The following is a 9,385-nucleotide window of genomic DNA, read 5'->3' on the forward strand; positions in this document are numbered from 1 at the left end:
CGCGCCGTGCCGTCCCGCCGGAGGGTCAGCTGAGCTGGAAGGTCCGGCTCAGCCACATTCCTGTGGGTGGCAGTGGGCCTCCACCGAGCACCGGCCGCTTCTCTTCTCCCCGATGCCTCTCCAGTGGGGAGCCAGACCTCGGGGCCACCCTGGGGGGAGCTCCTGAGGAGCCAGCTGCCCATGGGGGGAGCCCTGGGGCTGCCTGTGTGTGGGAGTCGGGGTGGGGACGGGGCTGGGGTCCCTCGGTCCCCTGCGCTGCCTGCCCCCAGGCCGAGCCCCACGCCCACCCAGCCCCTACTCTCTAGGGCGTGCAGGGTGCCCTCCACACTCTGGTGCGAGAGATCCAGCAGCACCAGGTGTGCACGCTGAGCCGGCCCAGTGAGGGTGGCCCAGGTGTGAGAGCTGCAAGGGCCTGCTGTCCTGACGTCCCCTCCGGGGCCACGCTGACCGCCCCGCGAGCCCTCTGTGCCCAGGCGCACAGGCCCAGGGCGGGGAGAGGAGGAAGTGCCCCGGAGCCCGGGAAGCCCAGGCCTCCTGGACAGAGGGAGCACAGACCTCCCAGGGCGCTTTGCACAGACCCTGGTGACCTGAGACTCCCCGTCTGTCTCTCTGTCCCAGGCCCGTCCTGGCCGTGGGCACAGGCTGAGTCGTGGTAGAGTCTGTGAGGTCCTGACCCTGGCGTCTGGCCGCCCCTAGAAGGCACGTGAGGACGTCAGCTGTGTGTGCCTGGTGGAGCCCCTGCAGGGGCTGGTCGGGGCCTGGCCGGTGCCCCCTCCTCCTCTCTGGGGGTGTCTCCGCACCCCATGCACAGAGCTCCGGGAGACGCAGAAACGAGCCGGCCATGCATTTTCACACAACAACACTTTATTGAACTTGCAACAGCAAACAGGGGCTCAGAGCCGAGGGTGCGCGCCTTCCCCTGGGAGACCTTCCTGTCCTTAGAGGAAAGCGGGAATCCCACAGGGGTGCGGGTGCTGGAGTCCCCCACCTGGGAGCCTGTGCGGACTTGACTCTGGGTGGAGGCGCATGTCCTGAGGTTGGGGCGTTGAGAGGCGGTTCTGGGGGACAGCAGGGCTGACCTGGACCTGCGGCCCTTGGGCTCCTGCGCTGGGTCCCCGCAGGGCAGCTGGACCCCGGCCTCGGGCCCCCTGGGGTCGGGTGACTGACTGCTGGAGCCCCAGCACGTGGAGGAGCCTGCCTCCTGGTGTGGGTGCGGGTGGGGCCCACAGGCCTGCCCCTACTGCCCTGCCCTGGGGTGTCCCGGGATCCCAGGGCTGCCCTAGGTCAGCGACCTGGATCTGTGGGGCACGCCCAGGGCCCAGGAGGCCACATCCGGGTGTGAGAAGGCTCGCTGAGCCTGGGGCCAGAACGCAGGCCTGGCCAGGGCCCCGGGGAGCTGGATCCCATTAGTTTTCGTGATGGGCCTGGTGGGGGCTCGAGTCGCCCCTGCCCCCACAGAGCCCGGGGCCAGGCCAGCCCAGGTCCCTCTGGGTCAGGGGCTGATGTCCTGTGCGGGGGGGGGGGGGTGCCGCCCCCCGGGAGGGACAGCGAGACGAGGCAGGGCACGGTGACGGTGGGCCAGAGCCTCCGGGCCCCCGCACTCACCACCACGCTCTGCCCCCGAGGCCCGCGAGCATCGAGCTGCCCCTTGGACGCGGAGGGCAGAGGGTCCCAGGCCTGTGCGGGGCCTCGGGGCAGCGGGCTCAGCGCTGCCCTGGCTCTGCCTTGGCTGTGCCCGTCGCTGCCCAGCGAGGGGCACGAGCTGCAGTGGCCGTGGGGCAGGAAGGGTGTCCTGGGCCCAACAGCGTCGTCCCTAGGGGGCTGGGGGAACCCCGTGATGGGAGTCCCAGGGGTGCTCCAGGGCCTGGTCTGTCGCGGGGCCTCTGGGGTGGCCCAGGCAGGTGCCGAAGGGAAGGGGACCCCATTTTTTGTCTTGAAGCCCACCATGTCCGGGGGCCGCCTGCCTGCACCGTCTTGTTGCACTGGGAGGGTGGGGAGGGAGTTCCATCGCTGTGGGGGGAAGTTGGTCGATGGCCTGGCTGGGAGGGGGTCCGGGCGGCTCAGGCTGGGTGGCTGGGCCCGGGGAGGCCGGCTCCTCCACCCTGGGTGGTGTCTCAGAGGCCAGAGAAGGGAGGAGAGGCCCGGGCGCGGGGGACACTTGCTCCAGGCCCAGGGGCCTCGTGGGGAACTCCTCAGGTCCCGCTGGAAAGAGGCCGACGGGGTCAGCGTCTCCAGCAGGCGTTGTGTCCCCCGCTGGGGGCCCCGGGGGTCCTCACGGCTCCCGCATGGCCCCCCGGCCTGACCCTGTGCTCAGCCCCCCACATTGGTGCCCAGGCCCTGCAGTAGGTGCCCGCCCGCCCAGCCTTGGCCTGGGGTCCCCGAGGCTGGAGCAGAAAAGGAGAGCCCCAGAGATGAGGACGGGGGCCCCGGGGGCTCTGTCCCCTGTGGGCAGCCCCAGCAGGCTGAGTCGGGAGGGGCCGGGGCCCTGAGCCCACCTGGGGGGGGCAGGTCGCACCGCAACCCCCGGAGCTGGGTCATGGAGGCCCGAAGGTGTCTGAGCACCGCCTCGTCCTCCAGGGCCCAGGGCTGGGCCAGAGAGTCCTGGAGGAACTCCCGGAGCCCTTCCAGGGGCAGCTTCAGGAGGCGCTCTGGGCGGTGGGCGAGAGTCAGACCCAGAGGGCCTCGCCCTGGGGCCCCCGGAGCCCCCAGGCCAGTGGCTATGGTCCCGCCGTGCCCAGGAGCACCGTGGGTCGGGCCTGGCTCGTCTGGAGGGTGGGGCTGAGCTGGGCCCTCCCCAGGGGCAGGGGGCAGGTCCGGGAGTGGGGGTCCCGGGGGGGCCACCCCCGGCCGAGGAAGACCCCGTGTCCCCTGCACAGAAGCCCCCGGGCCTCTCTCGGGCCCCTGAACCCCGCTGGCCCAGCAGCCTCACCCAACCCCGTAGCGGTCCCAGAACATGGTGTGACTGCGGAACGTGCGGTTGACGTCCAGGTCGATCTGCATGATGTCCCGGGAGGAGACCAGGGCCGCCTCCTTCATTTCCTGAGGGGAGACCCCGGGAGGAGGAGCCGGCGTCAGGGACACAGACCCCGACCTGTCAGCAGCTGCCGTCCTGGGCAGGGAGCCCTGGGGCCACCATGGGAGTGTGTCCTGCAGGAACCTCCACCCTTCCCCTGGGAGGCCGGGGATGGCGGGAGTGCCCACCGTGTGCGCGGGGCCTGCGTGAGGGCCTGTGCCCAGCTGTCGTGGGTGGGGAGGGGACTGAGGGTCAGCCCGGGTGGGGAGGGGACTGAGGGTCAGCCCTGGACAGGGAGGGGACGTGGAGGATCAACCCAGGTGGGGAGGAGACATGGGGGATTAGCCTGGGTGGGGAGGGGACATGGGGGTTCATCCTGGAAGGGAGAGGACAGGGGGTCAGCCCTGGACAGGGAGGGGACATGGAGGATCAGCCCGGGTGGGGAGGGGACACGGGAGTTCAGCCCGAGTGGGGAAGGGACATGGAGGGTCAGCCCTGGGCAGGGAGGGGACCGAGGGTCCACGGGGAGTGGACGGGTCCCACCTGGAATTTCCCGGCATTCCTGGCCTTAACCTGGTCGACGTTCAGCAATCACAGCCACACCTGTCCCCGCACATGGGGCGGGACTCCCTTGTAGACCCGGAGTCGCAGCTGCAGGGAGGAAGGCAGTGCTGGTGAGAGGGGCCCAGGGCGGCCCCTCGGAGCCCAGGGAGCGCGAGGCATCTGGAAGGTTTCGGCTTCGGCTCCAGGGTGTCTGCGGAGAGGCTGGGTCTCCCTGGAGCTGGGCCCCGTCCCCCACAAGGAGCAGGGACCGTGGCCCCGACCTGACGCTCCCCCACCGCTGTCCCGGGGCCTGGGGAGGCTCGGGCTCCCAGCAGACTCTTCCCAGGCAGGGGGCTCCCCTGAGGACGGGGCAGGAGGACACTGAGGACGGCCCCCCAGCCCCGTCAGGACGGAGAGTCCTCCGGGGCACCCAGCGCCCCACCTTCTCGCTGGGGAGGTAGTGGTCCCATCGCTTGAGCATTTTTATCCATTTGTCCACGTGCCGGGTCTCCTGGCGGTTTCTGGAAGAGGACAAGCGGGGGCCGCAGGTGAGGCTCCAGCCCGGGAGGTGGGCGCTCGGGCCGCTTCCAGTCCCCCGCGGGACCCGGAGGAGCCAGGAAGGCACAGGGCCCCCCGTGGACCGCGGCTCTGTCTGGGGTGTGTTCCCGGCAGCCCGTGCAGCGCTGGGACGAGGGACTGGGGAGACGCCCGGGGATGTTCTGGGGGATGGGGTGCAGACAGCTGGCCCCAGCCCCCCCGCCACGTCCTGCCCGGGGCCCAGGAGGGGCTCTCACCTTGGCCTCTCGGGGGCTGGGGCCGGGCAGCTCCTTGTCCCTGGAAGGCAAGAGACGCAGAGCCCTGAGGCCCGGCCCCACAGCCACACACCCCACCCCCCCGTCTGCACCCAGGGGCCTGGGGAGGGCAGGGCTCCTCCAGGGAGGGCAGGGGCTGCCAGCAGCCTGAGGGCGGGGGGGGGCGGCGTCTGGGGGGTCTCAGAAGGGTTTTTGCCGGTAGTGGGCTGGGCGGAGACCCCTCGGCGCCCCCAGGGGGTGACTTGCCCCCTCCTCGATGGACCAGCCCGAGAGCTGTCAGCGTGGGCCGGGTGCCCCGTGACCGTCCGGCTGAGGTCCCCCTGCCTCCCCAGGGCCTGACTGCCCAGCATCCAGCCGGCCTCACCCTGCCCCCTGGCCGTCCCCCTGCTATCCCCTGACTCCCCTCTCTGCTGTCCCCTCTGCCACCCTGGCCCATTTCACCTCCTGTCCTGTCGGAGCCCCTGAGCACGACCACCCCTGAGCCATCCCAGCAGCCACCGGGCCTTGAGCAGGGCTGAGGGGGCCCCATCTGGGGTCTCCAGCATCCGTCAGGTTCTCTTGGGGCTGTTGACCCATCAGCCTCGTCCCCTGCGACCTAGGCCACTGGGCTGTCCCCTCCCTCGTTCCCGCCCAAGGCAGCCCCCTCCTCCTCTTCCCTCCTCTTGCCTGGTCAGGCCCTCCCTCTGCGGCCCCCCCCCTGCCCTGGCCTGGTCCCCGGCATCTACCTGCAGCCCCGCAGAAGCCTTCGGGACTGTGGGGGCCCTGGCTGGGGGGTGTGGGTGAGAGCACCCCTGCGGACTCGCCCCAGACCAGGCTGTCCCCCTACGGAGAGCACGCCCCGGCCCCAGAGCCCCTCACAGGCGGGATCCCCTGCTGATGGGACTGGACACCCCCCCCAGATGCAGGAGGCAGACACCTGGGCCTGCCTGAAGCAGGCTTGGGGGCCCCTCCTCTGAGTGTCCAGGGGCCTCCCCCAGGCCCAGCTCCCTTCCTGCCCACGTCCCGGGTCGTCCTCTGGGGTGTCTCAGCTGCAGCCAAGCGCAGACATGGCCTTCAGAGGGCTCCAGGGGACGAGATCCCGACCTGGGTGGGGGGTCAGCCTCCAGAGAGGTGTTCCTGCAAATGCTACCCCCCCGAGATGGATGAGGGGTGTCCAGGGGACTCACTGCAGAAAGCCCTGGTGGTCGGTGACCTTGCACAGTGACAGGTCCTGCGGAGACCCTGCTTGGTGCGCCTGCAACAGAGGGGGCTCCGTGGTGGGGACTGATCAGAGCAGGGAAATGGGGACAGGAGGGAGCAGAAGGGCTCCTCCCTCCCCTGAATCCTGAGGGAGCGCCGACCCTCTGAGATTGGCCGGGCACCAGAGGAAGGGCCTGTCTGCCCGGTGGGCGCAGCCTGACAGCCTCACCTGCTTCTATCTATCAGTGACGATCCCCACCTGGGCCTCACCTGACCTGGTGACTGTGGTCCCCACCTGGGCCTCACCCAGACCTGGTGACTGTGGTCCCCCACTGGACTTCACCCGGACCTGGTGACTCTGATCCCTACCTGGGCCTCACCTGGATCTGGTGACTCTGGTCCCCACCTGGGCCTCACCCAGACGTGGTGACTGTGGTCCCCACCTGGGCCTCAGCTGGACCTGGTGTCTCTGATCCCTACCTGGGTCTCACCTGACTTGGTGACTCTGATCCCTACCTGGCTCTCAACTGGACCCGGTGACGGTGGTCCCCACATGGGCCTCACCTGGAACCGGTGACGCTGGTCCCCACCTGGGCCTCACCCGGACCTGGTGACTGTGGTCCCCACCTGGGCCTCACCCAGACCTGGTGACTCTAGTCCCCAACTGGGCCTCACCCGGGCCTGGTGACTCTGGTCCCCAACAGGGCCTCACCTGGGCCTGGTGACTCTGGTCCCCAACAGGGCCTCACCTGGGCCTAGTGACTCTGGTCCCCACCTGGGCCTCACCTGAACCTGGTGACTCTGGTCCCCACCTTGGCCTCACCTGAACCTGGTAACTCTGGTCCCCACCTTGGCCTCACTGGGACCTGGTGACTCTGGTCCCCACCTTGGCCTCACCGGGACCTGGTGACTGTGATCCCCACCATGGCCTCACCTGGACCCGGTGACTGTGGTCCCCCACTGGGCTTCACCTGGATCTGGTGACTGTGGTTCCTACCTGGGCCTCACCTGACCTGGTGACTGTGGTCCCCCACCTGGGCCTCACTTGACCTGGTGACTCTGATCCCTACCTGGCCCTCACCCGGACCTGGTGACTCTGGTCCCCAATTGGGTTTCACCCAGACCTGGTGACTCTAGTCCCCAACTGGGCTTCACCTAGGTGACTCTGGTCTCCACCTGAGCCTCATGTGGATCTGCGACTGTGGTCCTCACCTTGGCCTCACCTGAACCTGGTGACTCTGGTTCCCACCTGGGCTCACCTGGACCTGGTAGCTGTGGTCTTCATCTGGACCTGGTGACTCTGGTCCCCACCCGGGCCTCACCTGTACCTGGTGACTGGGCTCCTCAGCTACCAATGACTAGGATCCAGGATGGACCCTTAGTTGCTACTGACACCGGGACCATCCCCAGGGTCTCACTTGTTCCTGGTGACTATGGTCCTTGTCTGGGCTGACCTGGCTCATCCTTGGCTCTGATCCCCTCTTGAGCCTCATCTGCTCTTGCAGGTATGGTCCCCCCTGTCGTGGGCGTGTAGTGTCTATGGTCCCTTCTGGGCCTCACCTGATGGTACTGGGCCACGATATTGGCCCTTTGCAAGGTCAGCAGGGTCTCCGGGTCCTCCTGCATCGTGCTGCAATCCAAACACATCCAAGAATGACGGTGCGTGAGAACCTTCCGAGGACACATGCTTCCGGGTGCTCCCCTTGGGTAGGTGCCCCTCTGTCTGACCGGAGCTGGAGACAACCCTGTAGCCCCGAGGGGCACAGGCATCACAAACAGGCCCTCGCTGCCTGTCTGTCCCTCGCCCACTTACAGTCCACCTTCCCAGCCACTGTCCTAGGACACGCCGTCACGCTGGGGTCACAGAGCGCTCCCAACCCTGTATCAGGAGCACACGGGCGGGGGACCCAGGGGCTCCGGGGAACTGCCCACCTGATGCTCGGGAGTGACGTCTCCCAGCCCCGGGGCCGGCGCAGAGATGGTGGTGGGTGGGCCTGCCAGCGAGTGTCCCTGCGGGCTTGGGGCGGGGGCGGGGATCAAAGGTTTCTCTTAGATTCCACAAGCACACAATCAAAGGGAGAGAGCGACAGACTGGACTTCATCAAAATTAAAACCTGATGCCAGCAAGAGTGCGACCAAACTCCCCACCCTGAGGGCAGCGATGTGTGAATAGCCTGAGGGGGGCCTGGGGGAGCACGAGGGACTCCACGTTCCAGTGCGTGAAGAGCAAGCCTGCTCACGGGCCAGGGGGACCCAGCGGGCACAGGGCGGGATGGGGGGGGTGTCAGTCACCCCTGTCGGGGTCCATGCGTCTAGGACAGGCTGGAAAGGTCATGGCTTGGGTGCCTGCCTGCACAGCACAGGGCTTACAGGCGAGCGGGGGTCCCGGGGGAGCTGCCTGAGTTCCGACTGCAGCCTCCTTCCCTGGACGGGGGCAGCAGGGTGGCCGCTCTCAGCCCGTGGGGCTGTGGAAGGGCTGTAGGAGCTGCTCACGGTCATCGCATGAGGGGTCGGGGTGTTGTGGACCCCAGCCCGGGTGGCCTGTGCCCCCACCCTGACCCACAGGCCCCACTGTGGCCTGCGGGGGGCAGGGATCAGCTGCCACTCACCTGTGACCTGTTGCTGTGTGAGCGCCTCCTCTTTCTGCATTGGGGTACTGGGGAGAGTGGGAGGGTTGGGGTACTGGGGAGAGTGGGAGGGTGGGGGTACTGGGGAGAGTGGGAGGGTTGGGGTACTGGGGAGAGTGGGAGGGTGGGGATACTGGGGAGAGTGGGAGGATGGGGGTACTGAGGAGAGACGAGTACTGGGCTACTGGGGAGAGCAGGAGAGTCGGGTCGCTGTGAGCCAGATCCAGAGCACGAGTGCCTCCGACGGTCTGCGGACGCAGAGTGGGCACCAGGCAGCGGTGGAACCCGGGGGCACCACAGTTCCGCCCAGAGTGGGGTCCTGCATCATCACTGTGGGCAGGCGGGGTCCAATCAGCACTTAGTCCTCCACCCTGAAGGCCGAGGGTCCCGGGGGAGGGTCGTGTCCCCACACTGGGTGGGAAGGGGATGCAGACACCCTCCCACATCCTCAGTTCCCATCCTCGGGCCCTGCAGGCCTCCCGCCCTTCAAGGCAGACTGGGGGTCACAGATGCCCCCTCGACCCCCAGGGTTCACAGCATGGGGATGCAGTTAGGAACATTTGAGGGGCTCCTGGGTGGTTCCGTCGGTTCCACATCGACTCTTTAGTTTGGCTCAGGTCATGATTTTGGGGTTGTGGCGTGGAGCTTCGGGTGGGGCTCGGGCTCCGGTGGGTGAGGAGTCCGCTCCAGGTTCCCCCTCTCCCTCCGCCCCCCCCTCACTGCACCCTCTCTCAAGTAGATCTTCTAAAAATTAACATGAAGACACGTGAGCATCTTGATCCCCTCTGCAGAGGTGCCTTCGTGTGCTAACAACCGTGTAAATGCCTTTCACGGACCCACCGGGAGTCCTACCAGAAACCCCTTTTCCTTGGTATTTATTGAAGTACAGTCGACACACAACGTGACAGTAGTTTCAGGGCTACAACTAGTGATTTGACAATTCTGTGCCTCACTCAGCTCTCCCCACGAGAAGCGGCGTCACCGTCTGTCCCCGTACAAAGTTGTCCCAACAGTATTGACTCTGTTGCCAGGCTGTACTTTCTAAATTTCTGGGATTTATTGTTTCCTATTGTTCATCCATGTTGCCCACCTGCCCCCCGCGGCCCCTCTGATCAGTCAGCACGATCCATCCCATTAACCAGAGAAAGACATGGGGCGGCCCGGGGAGCTCAGCGCAACAGCACCTGCCTTCGGCCCAGGACGTGATCCTG

General features: G+C 67.5%; 1 long non-coding RNA gene across 1 annotated transcript; it reads right to left on the reverse strand.

Annotated features, from left to right (window-relative positions):
- Positions 1 to 2,859: 2,859 nt before the first annotated feature.
- LOC144289395 (uncharacterized) lies at positions 2,860 to 4,074 on the reverse strand. The gene is made up of 3 exons (XR_013357287.1): positions 3,999 to 4,074; positions 3,557 to 3,664; positions 2,860 to 3,039 (listed from the first exon to the last, which is right to left on the reverse strand). It is a non-coding gene; the product is annotated as an uncharacterized LOC144289395 (long non-coding RNA).
- Positions 4,075 to 9,385: the final 5,311 nt, after the last annotated feature.

This window comes from Canis aureus, chromosome 19 (assembly GCF_053574225.1).
Source record: "Canis aureus isolate CA01 chromosome 19, VMU_Caureus_v.1.0, whole genome shotgun sequence".
NCBI lineage: Eukaryota > Metazoa > Chordata > Mammalia > Carnivora > Canidae > Canis > Canis aureus.